We start from the raw sequence: 15527 nt of genomic DNA on the forward strand, positions 1-15527 counted from the left end.
TATAGAGTCAAAGTGGTACAGTTGATCCTTGGAGTTGTCCTTCACTCTGTGATTTACCAGACCCTTTCGTCATCTTCTTCATGGGCATGTGTCAGTGCCATCCATTACACATTGTTTTTACTGCTTCTATCAGTTCGTAATGGTTGTGAAAGGTAGACAGTTCCCCTATGGCCTAATGGATAAGGCACTGTCCTCCTAAGCCAGGAATTGTTGATTCAAGTCCTAACTGGGGTGGTTGGAAACATTGTGGTGCAGCAGAAGTGTGCTGGACCCATAACCCAGATGTCCATAAATTGAAACCATTCTCTGCTAAACAGCTTATTTTTAGCATTGAAGTGCGAACAAAAAAAAAAGCGTAGTTTCTTTGCATGTGTAATTGCCATTATACACTTCTGCTGCGCCACTCTGCTTTTAGCCACTTCAGAAAAGACTAGAACTCACAATCCATGGTTTAGGAGGCCAGTGTCTTGGTCCTACGCATTCTTTAAAATTTTTGTTCGCACTTCAATGCTAAAAATAAGCTGGTTAGCAGAGAATGGTTTCGATCCATCGTCGGCTGCGTTATGGGCCCAGCACGCTTCCGCTGCGCCACTCTGCTTTCAGCCATTTCAGAAAAGACTAGATCTCACAATCCATGGCTTAGCAGGCCAGTGTCTTAGGCCACTGGGGTTCTTTCTAATCAATATGACCAATTTGAACTGATGGAAGATTTTTGTTAAAATGTATAATGGCACTTACACATGGAATGAAACTAAGCATTTTTTTTAAAAATTTGTTCGCACTTCAATGCTAAGAAAGCTGGTTAGCAGAAAATGTTTTTGATCCATCAAACTCTGGGTTATGGACAAGGCACACTTCCAATGCACCACTGTATTTCAACCACCCCAGATGGGACTTGAACCCACAATTCCTGGCTTAGGAGGCCAGTGCCTTATCCATTAGGCCACTGGGGCACTGTTTACTTTTCACAACCAGTACGAACTGATAGAAGCAGCAAAAACAATGTGTAATGGATGGCACTGACACATGCCCATGAAATTCCGCTTTCTTATTTCTGTTGGCGGTTCATTTTTAAAAACAGACTGGTTAGCAGAGGATGGTTTCGATACATTGACCTCTGGGTTATGGGCCCAGCACACTTCCGCTGCGCCACTCTGCATTTAGCCACTTCAGAAAAGACTAGATCTCACAATCCATGGCTTAGGAGGCCAGTGTCTTAGGCCACTGGGGTTCTTTTTAATCAATATGACCAATTCGAACTGATGGAAGATTTTTTTTTTTAAATGTATAATGGCACTTACACATGGAATGAAACTACGCATTTTTTAAAATATTTGTTCGCACTTCAATGCTAAAAAAGCTGGTTAGCAGAAAAAGCGTTTGATCCATCAACCTCTGGGTTACGTGCCCAGCACACTTCCGCTGCGCCACTCTGCTTTTAGCCACTTCAGAAAAGACTAGATCTCACAATCCATGGCTTAGGAGGCCAGTGTCTTAGGCCACTGGGGTTCTTTGTAATCAATATGACCAATTCGAACTGATGGAAGATTTTTAAAATGTATAATGGCACTTACACATGGAATGAAACTACGCATTTTTTAAAATATTTGTTCGCACTTCAATGCTAAAAAAGCTGGTTAGCAGAAAAAGCGTTTGATCCATCAACCTCTGGGCTACGGGCCCAGCACACTTCCGCTGCGCCACTCTGCATTTAGCCACTTCAGAAAAGACTAGATCTCACAATCCATAGCTTAGGAGGCCAGTGTCTTAGGCCACTGGGGTTCTTTGTAATCAATATGACCAATACGACCTGATGGAAGAGGTAAAAAATGTATAATGGCACTTACACATGGAATGAAACTACGCATTTTTTAAAATATTTGTTCGCACTTCAATGCTAAAAAAGCTGGTTAGCAGAAAAAGCGTTTGATCCATCAACCTCTGGGCTACAGGCCCAGCACACTTCCGCTGCGCCACTCTGCATTTAGCCACTTCAGAAAAGACTAGATCTCACAATCCATAGCTTAGGAGGCCAGTGTCTTAGGCCACTGGGGTTCTTTGTAATCAATATGACCAATACGACCTGATGGAAGAGGTAAAAAAATGTATAATGGCACTTACACATGGAATGAAACTACGCATTTTTTTAAATATTTGTTTGCATTTCAATGCTAAAAAAGCTGGTTAGCAATGTTTCAACCACCCCAGATGGGACTTGAACCCACAATTCCTGGCTTAGGAGGCCAGTGCCTTATCCATTAGGCCACTGGGGCACTGTTTACTTTTCACAACCAGTACGAACTGATAGAAGCAGCAAAAACAATGTGTAATGGATGGCACTGACACATGCCCATGAAATTCCGCTTTCTTATTTCTGTTAGCGGTTCATTTTTAAAAACAGACTGGTTAGCAGAGGATGGTTTCGATACATTGACCTCTGGGTTATGGGCCCAGCACACATCCGCTGCGCCACTCTGCTTTTAGCCACTTCAGAAAAGACTAAACCTCACAATCCATGGCTTAGGAGGCCAGTGTCTTAGGCCACTGGGGTTCTTTGTAATCAATATGACCAATACGTACTGATGGAAGATTTTAAAAAAAAATGTATAATGGCACTTACACATGGAATGAAACTGCGCATTTAAAAAAATATTTGTTCGCACTTCAATGCTAAAAAAAAGCTTGTTAGCAGAAAAAACTTTTGATCCATCAACCTCTGGGTTACGGTCCCAGCACACTTCCGCTGCGCCACTCTGCTCTTAGCCACTTCAGAAAAGACTAGATCTCACAATCCATGGCTTAGGAGGCCAGTGTCTTAGGCCACTGGGGTTCTTTGTAATCAATATGACCAATACGAACTGATGGAAGAGGTAAAAAAATGTATAATGGCACTTACACATGGAATGAAACTACGCATTTTTTAAAATATTTGTTCGCATTTCAATGCTAAAAAAGCTGGTTAGCAGAAAATGTTTTAGATCCATCAACCTCTGGGTTACGGGCCCAGCACACTTCCGCTGCGCCACTCTGCTTTTGGCCACTTCAGAAAAGACTAGATCTCACAATCCATGGCTTAGGAGGCCAGTGTCTTAGGCCACTGGGGTTCTTTGTAATCAATATGACCAATACGAACTGATGGAAGAGGTAAAAAAATGTATAATGGCACTTACACATGGAATGAAACTACGCATTTTTTAAAATATTTGTTCGCACTTCAATGCTAAAAAAGCTGGTTAGCAGAAAAAGCTTTTGATCCATCAACCTCTGGGTTACGGCCCAGCACACTTCCGCTGCGCCACTCTGCTTTTAGCCACTTCAGAAAAGACTAGATCTCACAATCCATGGCTTAGGAGGCCAGTGTCTTAGGCCACTGGGGTTCTTTGTAATCAATATGACCAATACGAACTGATGGAAGATTTAATGTAATAATGGCACTTACACATGGAATGAAACTACGCATTTTTTAAAATATTTGTTCGCACTTCAATGCTAAAAAAGCTGGTTAGCAGAAAAATTTTGATCCATCAACCTCTGGGTTACGGTCCCAGCACACTTCCGCTGCGCCACTCTGCTTTTAGCCACTTCAGAAAAGACTAAACCTCACAATCCATGGCTTAGGAGGCCAGTGTCTTAGGCCACTGGGGTTCTTTGTAATCAATATGACCAATACGAACTGATGGAAGAGGTAAAAAAATGTATAATGGCACTTACACATGGAATGAAACTACGCATTTTTAAAATATTTGTTCGCACTTCAATGCTAAAAAAGCTGGTTAGCAGAAAAAGCTTTTGATCCATCAACCTCTGGGTTACGGTCCCAGCACACTTCCGCTGCGCCACTCTGCTTTTAGCCACTTCAGAAAAGACTAGAACCTCACAATCCATGGCTTAGGAGGCCAGTGTCTTGGTTCTGGGGTTCTTTTAATCAATATGATTACGAACTGATGGAAGAGGTAAAAAAATATATATAATGGCACTTACACATTGAATGAAACTATGCATTTCAAAAAAAAATTGTTAGCACTTCAATGCTAAAAAAAGCTGGTTAGCAGAAAATGGTTTCGAGCCTTCGACCTTTGGGTTATGGGCCCAGCACACTTCCGCTGCGCCACTCTGCTGTTAGCCACTTCAGAAAAGACTAGATCTCACAATCCATGGCTTAGGAGGCCAGTGTCTTAGGCCACTGGGGTTCTTTGTAATCAATATGACCAATACGAACTGATGGAAGAGGTAAAAAAATGTATAATGGCACTTACACATGGAATGAAACTACGCATTTTTTAAAATATTTGTTCGCATTTCAATGCTAAAAAAGCTGGTTAGCAGAAAATGTTTTAGATCCATCAACCTCTGGGTTACGGGCCCAGCACACTTGAATGCCACCACTATTTTGGCCACCCCAGATGGGACTTGAACCCACACATTCCTGGCTTAGGAGGCCAGTGCCTTATCCATTAGGCCACTGGGGCACTGTTTACTTTTCACAACCAGTACGAACTGATAGAAGCAGCAAAAACAATGTGTAATGGATGGCACTGACACATGCCCATGAAATTCCGCTTTCTTATTTCTGTTAGCGGTTCATTTTTAAAAACAGACTGGTTAGCAGAGGATGGTTTCGATACATTGACCTCTGGGTTATGGGCCCAGCACACATCCGCTGCGCCACTCTGCTTTTAGCCACTTCAGAAAAGACTAAACCTCACAATCCATGGCTTAGGAGGCCAGTGTCTTAGGCCACTGGGGTTCTTTGTAATCAATATGACCAATACGAACTGATGGAAGAGTAAAAAAATGTATAATGGCACTTACACATGGAATGAAACTGCGCATTTTCTAAAACATTTGTTCGCACTTCAATGCTAAAAAAGCTGGTTAGCAGAAAATGTTTTAGATCCATCAACCTCTGGGTTACGGTCCCAGCACACATCCGCTGCGCCACTCTGCTTTTAGCCACTTCAGAAAAGACTAGATCTCACAATCCATGGCTTAGGAGGCCAGTGTCTTAGGCCACTGGGGTTCTTTGTAATCAATATGACCAATACGACCTGATGGAAGAGGTAAAAAAATGTATAATGGCACTTACACATGGAATGAAACTACGCATTTTTAAAATATTTGTTCGCACTTCAATGCTAAAAAAGCTGGTTAGCAGAAAAAGTTTTGATCCATCAACCTCTGGGTTACGGTCCCAGCACACTTCCGCTGCGCCACTCTGCTTTTAGCCACTTCAGAAAAGACTAGATCTCACAATCCATGGCTTAGGAGGCCAGTGTCTTAGGCCACTGGGGTTCTTTGTAATCAATATGACCAATACGAACTGATGGAAGAGGTAAAAAAATGTATAATGGCACTTACACATGGAATGAAACTGCATTTTCTAAAACATTTGTTCGCACTTCAATGCTAAAAAAGCTGGTTAGCAGAAAATGTTTTGATCCATCAACCTCTGGGTTACGGTCCCAGCACACTTCCGCTGCGCCACTCTGCTTTTAGCCACTTCAGAAAAGACTAAACCTCACAATCCATGGCTTAGGAGGCCAGTGTCTTAGGCCACTGGGGTTCTTTGTAATCAATATGACCAATACGAACTGATGGAAGAGGTAAAAAAATGTATAATGGCACTTACACATGGAATGAAACTGCGCATTTTTAAAATATTTGTTCGCACTTCAATGCTAAAAAAGCTGGTTAGCAGAAAAATTTTGATCCATCAACCTCTGGGTTGGGTCCCAGCACACTTCCGCTGCGCCACTCTGCTTTTAGCCACTTCAGAAAAGACTAAACCTCACAATCCATGGCTTAGGAGGCCAGTGTCTTAGGCCACTGGGGTTCTTTGTAATCAATATGACCAATACGAACTGATGGAAGAGGTAAAAAAATGTATAATGGCACTTACACATGGAATGAAACTGCGCATTTTCTAAAACATTTGTTCAATGCTAAAAAAGCTGGTTAGCAGAAAATGCTTTTGATCCATCGCACTTCAATGCTAAAAAAGCTTGTTAGCAGAAAAAGTTTTGATCCATCAACCTCTGGGTTACGGTCCCAGCACACTTCCGCTGCGCCACTCTGCTTTTAGCCACTTCAGAAAAGACTAAACCTCACAATCCATGGCTTAGGAGGCCAGTGTCTTAGGCCACTGGGGTTCTTTGTAATCAATATGACCAATACGAACTGATGGAAGAGGTAAAAAAATGTATAATGGCACTTACACATGGAATGAAACTGCGCATTTTCTAAAACATTTGTTCGCACTTCAATGCTAAAAAAAGCTTGTTAGCAGAAAAAGCTTTTGATCCATCAACCTCTGGGTTACGGTCCCAGCACACTTCCGCTGCGCCACTCTGCTTTTAGCCACTTCAGAAAAGACTAGATCTCACAATCCATGGCTTAGGAGGCCAGTGTCTTAGGCCACTGGGGTTCTTTGTAATCAATATGACCAATACGAACTGATGGAAGAGGTAAAAAAATGTATAATGGCACTTACACATGGAATGAAACTGCGCATTTTCTAAAACATTTGTTTGCACTTCAATGCTAAAAAAAGCTGGTTAGCAGAAAAAGTTTTTGATCCATCAACCTCTGGGTTACGGGCCCAGCACACTTCCGCTGCGCCACTCTGCTTTTAGCCACTTCAGAAAAGACTAAACCTCACAATCCATGGCTTAGGAGGCCAGTGTCTTAGGCCACTGGGGTTCTTTGTAATCAATATGACCAATACGAACTGATGGAAGAGGTAAAAAAATGTATAATGGCACTTACACATGGAATGAAACTGCGCATTTTCTAAAACATTTGTTCGCACTTCAATGCTAAAAAAAGCTTGTTAGCAGAAAAAGCTTTTGATCCATCAACCTCTGGGTTACGGTCCCAGCACACTTCCGCTGCGCCACTCTGCTTTTAGCCACTTCAGAAAAGACTAGATCTCACAATCCATGGCTTAGGAGGCCAGTGTCTTAGGCCACTGGGGTTCTTTGTAATCAATATGACCAATACGACCTGATGGAAGAGGTAAAAAAATGTATAATGGCACTTACACATGGAATGAAACTGCGCATTTTCTAAAACATTTGTTCGCACTTCAATGCTAAAAAAAGCTTGTTAGCAGAAAAAGCTTTTGATCCATCAACCTCTGGGTTACGGTCCCAGCACACTTCCGCTGCGCCACTCTGCTTTTAGCCACTTCAGAAAAGACTAAACCTCACAATCCATGGCTTAGGAGGCCAGTGTCTTAGGCCACTGGGGTTCTTTGTAATCAATATGACCAATACGAACTGATGGAAGAGGTTTAGAAAAAAAATGTATAATGGCACTTACACATGGAATGAAACTGCGCATTTAAAAAAATATTTGTTCGCACTTCAATGCTAAAAAAAAGCTGGTTAGCAGAAAATGTTTTTGATCCATCAACCTCTGGGTTACGGGCCCAGCACACATCCGCTGCGCCACTCTGCTTTTAGCCACTTCAGAAAAGACTAAACCTCACCTCACAATCCATGGCTTAGGAGGCCAGTGTCTTAGGCCACTGGGGTTCTTTGTAATCAATATGACCAATACGAACTGATGGAAGAGGTAAAAAAAAAATGTATAATGGCACTTACACATGGAATGAAACTGCGCATTTTCTAAAACATTTGTTCGCACTTCAATGCTAAAAAAGCTTGTTAGCAGAAAAAGCTTTTGATCCATCAACCTCTGGGTTACGGTCCCAGCACACTTCCGCTGCGCCACTCTGCTTTTAGCCACTTCAGAAAAGACTAATCTCACAATCCATGGCTTAGGAGGCCAGTGTCTTAGGCCACTGGGGTTCTTTGTAATCAATATGACCAATACGAACTGATGGAAGAGGTAAAAAAATGTATAATGGCACTTACACATGGAATGAAACTGCGCATTTTCTAAAACATTTGTTCGCACTTCAATGCTAAAAAAAGCTTGTTAGCAGAAAAAGCTTTTGATCCATCAACCTCTGGGTTACGGTCCCAGCACACTTCCGCTGCGCCACTCTGCTTTTAGCCACTTCAGAAAAGACTAAACCTCACAAACCATGGCTTAGGAGGCCAGTGTCTTAGGCCACTGGGGTTCTTTGTAATCAATATGACCAATACGAACTGATGGAAGAGGTAAAAAAATGTATAATGGCACTTACACATGGAATGAAACTGCGCATTTAAAAAAATATTTGTTCGCACTTCAATGCTAAAAAAAAGCTTGTTAGCAGAAAAAACTTTTGATCCATCAACCTCTGGGTTACGGTCCCAGCACACTTCCGCTGCGCCACTCTGCTTTTAGCCACTTCAGAAAAGACTAGATCTCACAATCCATGGCTTAGGAGGCCAGTGTCTTAGGCCACTGGGGTTCTTTGTAATCAATATGACCAATACGAACTGATGGAAGAGGTAAAAAAATGTATAATGGCACTTACACATGGAATGAAACTACGCATTTTTTAAAATATTTGTTCACATTTCAATGCTAAAAAAGCTGGTTAGCAGAAAATGTTTTAGATCCATCAACCTCTGGGTTACGGTCCCAGCACACTTCCGCTGCGCCACTCTGCTTTTAGCCACTTCAGAAAAGACTAAACCTCACAATCCATGGCTTAGGAGGCCAGTGTCTTAGGCCACTGGGGTTCTTTGTAATCAATATGACCAATACGACCTGATGGAAGAGGTAAAAAAATGTATAATGGCACTTACACATGGAATGAAACTGCGCATTTTCTAAAACATTTGTTCGCACTTCAATGCTAAAAAAAAGCTGGTTAGCAGAAAAGGTTTTGATCCATCAACCTCTGGGTTACGGTCCCAGCACACTTCCGCTGCGCCACTCTGCTTTTAGCCACTTCAGAAAAGACTAAATCTCACAATCCATGGCTTAGGAGGCCAGTGTCTTAGGCCACTGGGGTTCTTTGTAATCAATATGACCAATACGAACTGATGGAAGAGGTAAAAAAATGTATAATGGCACTTACACATGGATGAAACTGCGCATTTTCTAAAACATTTGTTCGCACTTCAATGCTAAAAAAAGCTTGTTAGCAGAAAAAGCTTTTGATCCATCAACCTCTGGGTTACGGTCCCAGCACACTTCCGCTGCGCCACTCTGCTTTTAGCCACTTCAGAAAAGACTAAACCTCACAATCCATGGCTTAGGAGGCCAGTGTCTTAGGCCACTGGGGTTCTTTGTAATCAATATGACCAATACGAACTGATGGAAGAGGTAAAAAAATGTATAATGGCACTTACACATGGAATGAAACTGCGCATTTAAAAAAATATTTGTTCGCACTTCAATGCTAAAAAAGCTGGTTAGCAGAAAAAGTTTTTGATCCATCAACCTCTGGGTTACGGTCCCAGCACACTTCCGCTGCGCCACTCTGCTTTTAGCCACTTCAGAAAAGACTAAACCTCACAATCCATGGCTTAGGAGGCCAGTGTCTTAGGCCACTGGGGTTCTTTGTAATCAATATGACCCTACGAACTGATGGAAGAGGTAAAAAAATGTATAATGGCACTTACACATGGAATGAAACTACGCATTTTAAAAAAATATTTGTTCGCATTTCAATGCTAAAAAAGCTGGTTAGCAGAAAATGTTTTAGATCCATCAACCTCTGGGTTACGGGCCCAGCACACTTCCGCTGCGCCACTCTGCTTTTGGCCACTTCAGAAAAGACTAGATCTCACAATCCATGGCTTAGGAGGCCAGTGTCTTAGGCCACTGGGGCACTGTTTACTTTTCACAACCAGTACGAACTGATAGAAGCAGCAAAAACAATGTGTAATGGATGGCACTGACACATGCCCATGAAATTCCGCTTTCTTATTTCTGTTAGCGGTTCATTTTTAAAAACAGACTGGTTAGCAGAGGATGGTTTCGATACATTGACCTCTGGGTTATGGGCCCAGCACACATCCGCTGCGCCACTCTGCTTTTAGCCACTTCAGAAAAGACTAAACCTCACAATCCATGGCTTAGGAGGCCAGTGTCTTAGGCCACTGGGGTTCTTTGTAATCAATATGACCAATACGACCTGATGGAAGAGGTAAAAAAATGTATAATGGCACTTACACATGGAATGAAACTGCGCATTTTCTAAAACATTTGTTCGCACTTCAATGCTAAAAAAAGCTTGTTAGCAGAAAAAGCTTTTGATCCATCAACCTCTGGGTTACGGTCCCAGCACACTTCCGCTGCGCCACTCTGCTTTTAGCCACTTCAGAAAAGACTAAACCTCACAATCCATGGCTTAGGAGGCCAGTGTCTTAGGCCACTGGGGTTCTTTGTAATCAATATGACCAATACGAACTGATGGAAGAGGTAAAAAAATGTATAATGGCACTTACACATGGAATGAAACTGCGCATTTTCTAAAACATTTGTTCGCACTTCAATGCTAAAAAAAGCTTGTTAGCAGAAAAAGCTTTTGATCCATCAACCTCTGGGTTACGGTCCCAGCACACTTCCGCTGCACCACTCTGCTTTTAGCCACTTCAGAAAAGACTAAACCTCACAAACCATGGCTTAGGAGGCCAGTGTCTTAGGCCACTGGGGTTCTTTGTAATCAATATGACCAATACGAACTGATGGAAGAGGTAAAAAAATGTATAATGGCACTTACACATGGAATGAAACTGCGCATTTTTAAAACATTTGTTCGCACTTCAATGCTAAAAAAAAGCTTGTTAGCAGAAAAAGCTTTTGATCCATCAACCTCTGGGTTACGGTCCCAGCACACTTCCGCTGCGCCACTCTGCTTTTAGCCACTTCAGAAAAGACTAAACCTCACAATCCATGGCTTAGGAGGCCAGTGTCTTAGGCCACTGGGGTTCTTTGTAATCAATATGACCAATACGAACTGATGGAAGAGGTAAAAAAATGTATAATGGCACTTACACATGGAATGAAACTACGCATTTTTTTAAATATTTGTTCGCATTTCAATGCTAAAAAAGCTGGTTAGCAAATGTTTTTTTGATCCATCAACCTCTGGGTTACGGTCCCAGCACACTTCCGCTGCGCCACTCTGCTTTTAGCCACTTCAGAAAAGACTAAACCTCACAATCCATGGCTTAGGAGGCCAGTGTCTTAGGCCACTGGGGTTCTTTGTAATCAATATGACCAATACGAACTGATGGAAGAGGTAAAAAAATGTATAATGGCACTTACACATGGAATGAAACTACGCATTTTTTAAAATATTTGTTCGCATTTCAATGCTAAAAAAGCTGGTTAGCAGAAAATGTTTTAGATCCATCAACCTCTGGGTTACGGGCCCAGCACACTTCCGCTGCGCCACTCTGCTTTTGGCCACTTCAGAAAAGACTAGATCTCACAATCCATGGCTTAGGAGGCCAGTGTCTTAGGCCACTGGGGCACTGTTTACTTTTCACAACCAGTACGAACTGATAGAAGCAGCAAAAACAATGTGTAATGGATGGCACTGACACATGCCCATGAAATCCGCTTTCTTATTTCTGTTAGCGGTTCATTTTTAAAAACAGACTGGTTAGCAGAGGATGGTTTCGATACATTGACCTCTGGGTTATGGGCCCAGCACACATCCGCTGCGCCACTCTGCTTTTAGCCACTTCAGAAAAGACTAAACCTCACAATCCATGGCTTAGGAGGCCAGTGTCTTAGGCCACTGGGGTTCTTTGTAATCAATATGACCAATACGAACTGATGGAAGAGGTAAAAAAATGTATAATGGCACTTACACATGGAATGAAACTGCGCATTTTCTAAAACATTTGTTCGCACTTCAATGCTAAAAAAAGCTTGTTAGCAGAAAAAGCTTTTGATCCATCAACCTCTGGGTTACGGTCCCAGCACACTTCCGCTGCGCCACTCTGCTTTTAGCCACTTCAGAAAAGACTAGATCTCACAATCCATGGCTTAGGAGGCCAGTGTCTTAGGCCACTGGGGTTCTTTGTAATCAATATGACCAATACGAACTGATGGAAGAGGTAAAAAAATGTATAATGGCACTTACACATGGAATGAAACTGCGCATTTTCTAAAACATTTGTTCGCACTTCAATGCTAAAAAAAGCTTGTTAGCAGAAAAAGCTTTTGATCCATCAACCTCTGGGTTACGGTCCCAGCACACTTCCGCTGCGCCACTCTGCTTTTAGCCACTTCAGAAAAGACTAAACCTCACAATCCATGGCTTAGGAGGCCAGTGTCTTAGGCCACTGGGGTTCTTTGTAATCAATATGACCAATACGAACTGATGGAAGAGGTAAAAAAATGTATAATGGCACTTACACATGGAATGAAACTGCGCATTTTCTAAAACATTTGTTCGCACTTCAATGCTAAAAAAAGCTTGTTAGCAGAAAAAGCTTTTGATCCATCAACCTCTGGGTTACGGTCCCAGCACACTTCCGCTGCGCCACTCTGCTTTTAGCCACTTCAGAAAAGACTAAACCTCACAATCCATGGCTTAGGAGGCCAGTGTCTTAGGCCACTGGGGTTCTTTGTAATCAATATGACCAATACGAACTGATGGAAGAGGTAAAAAAATGTATAATGGCACTGACACATGGAATGAAACTGCGCATTTAAAAAAATATTTGTTCGCACTTCAATGCTAAAAAAAGCTTGTTAGCAGAAAAAGCTTTTGATCCATCAACCTCTGGGTTACGGTCCCAGCACACTTCCGCTGCGCCACTCTGCTTTTAGCCACTTCAGAAAAGACTAAACCTCACAATCCATGGCTTAGGAGGCCAGTGTCTTAGGCCACTGGGGTTCTTTGTAATCAATATGACCAATACGAACTGATGGAAGAGGTAAAAAAATGTATAATGGCACTTACACATGGAATGAAACTACGCATTTATAAAAAAAAGTTTGTTCGCACTTCAATGCTAAAAAAAGCTGATTAGCAGAGAATGTTTTCGATCCATTGACCTCTGGGTTATGGGCCCAGCACACTTCCGCTGCGCCCACTCTCTTTTGGCCACTTCAGAAAAGACTAGATCTCACAATCCATGGCTTAGGAGGCCAGTGTCTTAGGCCACTGGGGCACTGTTTACTTTTCACAACCAGTACGAACTGATAGAAGCAGCAAAAACAATGTGTAATGGATGGCACTGACACATGCCCATGAAATTCCGCTTTCTTATTTCTGTTAGCGGTTCATTTTTAAAAACAGACTGGTTAGCAGAGGATGGTTTCGATACATTGACCTCTGGGTTATGGGCCCAGCACACATCCGCTGCGCCACTCTGCTTTTAGCCACTTCAGAAAAGACTAAACCTCACAATCCATGGCTTAGGAGGCCAGTGTCTTAGGCCACTGGGGTTCTTTGTAATCAATATGACCAATACGACCTGATGGAAGAGGTAAAAAAATGTATAATGGCACTTACACATGGAATGAAACTGCGCATTTTCTAAAACATTTGTTCACATTTCAATGCTAAAAAAGCTTGTTAGCAGAAAAAGCTTTTGATCCATCAACCTCTGGGTTACGGTCCCAGCACACTTCCGCTGCGCCACTCTGCTTTTAGCCACTTCAGAAAAGACTAAATCTCACAATCCATGGCTTAGGAGGCCAGTGTCTTAGGCCACTGGGGTTCTTTGTAATCAATATGACCAATACAAACTGATGGAAGAGGTAAAAAAATGTATAATGGCACTTACACATGGAATGAAACTGCGCATTTTCTAAAACATTTGTTCGCACTTCAATGCTAAAAAAAGCTTGTTAGCAGAAAAAGCTTTTGATCCATCAACCTCTGGGTTACGGTCCCAGCACACTTCCGCTGCGCCACTCTGCTTTTAGCCACTTCAGAAAAGACTAAACCTCACAATCCATGGCTTAGGAGGCCAGTGTCTTAGGCCACTGGGGTTCTTTGTAATCAATATGACCAATACGAACTGATGGAAGAGGTAAAAAAATGTATAATGGCACTTACACATGGAATGAAACTGCGCATTTTTAAATTTGTTCGCACTTCAATGCTAAAAAAGCTGGTTAGCAGAAAATGTTTTAGATCCATCAACTTCTGGGTTACGGTCCCAGCACACTTCCGCTGCGCCACTCTGCTTTTTGCCACTTCAGAAAAGACTAAACCTCACAAACCATGGCTTAGGAGGCCAGTGTCTTAGGCCATTGGGGTTCTTTGTAATCAATATGACCAATACGAACTGATGGAAGAGGTAAAAAAATGTATAATGGCACTTACACATGGAATGAAACTGCGCATTTTCTAAAATATTTGTTCACATTTCAATGCTAAAAAAGCTGGTTAGCAGAAAATGTTTTAGATCCATCAACTTCTGGGTTACGGTCCCAGCACACTTCCGCTGCGCCACTCTGCTTTTAGCCACTTCAGAAAAGACTAGATCTCACAATCCATGGCTTAGGAGGCCAGTGTCTTAGGCCACTGGGGTTCTTTGTAATCAATATGACCAATACGAACTGATGGAAGTAAAAAAAAATGTATAATGGCACTTACACATGGAATGAAACTGCGCATTTTCTAAAACATTTGTTCGCACTTCAATGCTAAAAAAAGCTTGTTAGCAGAAAAAGCTTTTGATCCATCAACCTCTGGGTTACGGTCCCAGCACACTTCCGCTGCGCCACTCTGCTTTTAGCCACTTCAGAAAAGACTAAACCTCACAATCCATGGCTTAGGAGGCCAGTGTCTTAGGCCACTGGGGTTCTTTGTAATCAATATGACCAATACGAACTGATGGAAGAGGTAAAAAAATGTATAATGGCACTTACACATGGAATGAAACTGCGCATTTTCTAAAACATTTGTTCGCACTTCAATGCTAAAAAAAGCTTGTTAGCAGAAAAAGCTTTTGATCCATCAACCTCTGGGTTACGGTCCCAGCACACTTCCGCTGCGCCACTCTGCTTTTAGCCACTTCAGAAAAGACTAAATCTCACAATCCATGGCTTAGGAGGCCAGTGTCTTAGCCACTGGGGTTCTTTGTAATCAATATGACCAATACGAACTGATGGAAGAGGTAAAAAAATGTATAATGGCACTTACACATGGAATGAAACTGCGCATTTTTAAAATATTTGTTCGCATTTCAATGCTAAAAAAGCTGGTTAGCAGAAAAATGTTTTGATCCATCAACCTCTGGGTTACGGTCCCAGCACACTTCCGCTGCGCCACTCTGCTTTTAGCCACTTCAGAAAAGACTAGGTCTCACAATCCAAGGCTTAGGAGGCCAGTGTGTTAGGCCACTGGGGTTCTTTGTAATCAATATGACCAATACGAACTGATGGAAGATTTTTTTTTAAATGTGTAATGGCACTTACACATAGAATGAAACTACGCATTTTCAAAAATATTTGTTCGCACATCAATGCTAAAAAAGCTGGTTAGCAGAAAATGTTTCTGATCCATCAATCTCTGGGTTATGTGCCCAGCACGCATCCGCTGCACCACTCTGCTTTTAGCCACTTCAGAAAACACTAAACCTCACAATCCATGGCTTAGGAGGCCAGTGTGTTAGGCCACTGGGGTTCTTTGTAATCAATATGACCAA

General features: G+C 42.1%; 3 non-coding genes across 3 annotated transcripts; all 3 read right to left on the reverse strand.

Annotated features, from left to right (window-relative positions):
* Positions 1–880: 880 nt before the first annotated feature.
* Positions 881–953, reverse strand: trnar-ccu. The gene has a single exon. It is a non-coding gene; the product is annotated as a tRNA-Arg (tRNA).
* A 1247-nt stretch (positions 954–2200) lies between these two features.
* On the reverse strand, positions 2201–2273 carry trnar-ccu. The gene has a single exon. It is a non-coding gene; the product is annotated as a tRNA-Arg (tRNA).
* A 2122-nt stretch (positions 2274–4395) lies between these two features.
* trnar-ccu lies at positions 4396–4469 on the reverse strand. Its single transcript has one exon. It is a non-coding gene; the product is annotated as a tRNA-Arg (tRNA).
* Positions 4470–15527: the final 11058 nt, after the last annotated feature.

Source organism: Oncorhynchus tshawytscha, linkage group LG07, assembly GCF_018296145.1.
Source record: "Oncorhynchus tshawytscha isolate Ot180627B linkage group LG07, Otsh_v2.0, whole genome shotgun sequence".
Lineage (NCBI taxonomy): Eukaryota > Metazoa > Chordata > Actinopteri > Salmoniformes > Salmonidae > Oncorhynchus > Oncorhynchus tshawytscha.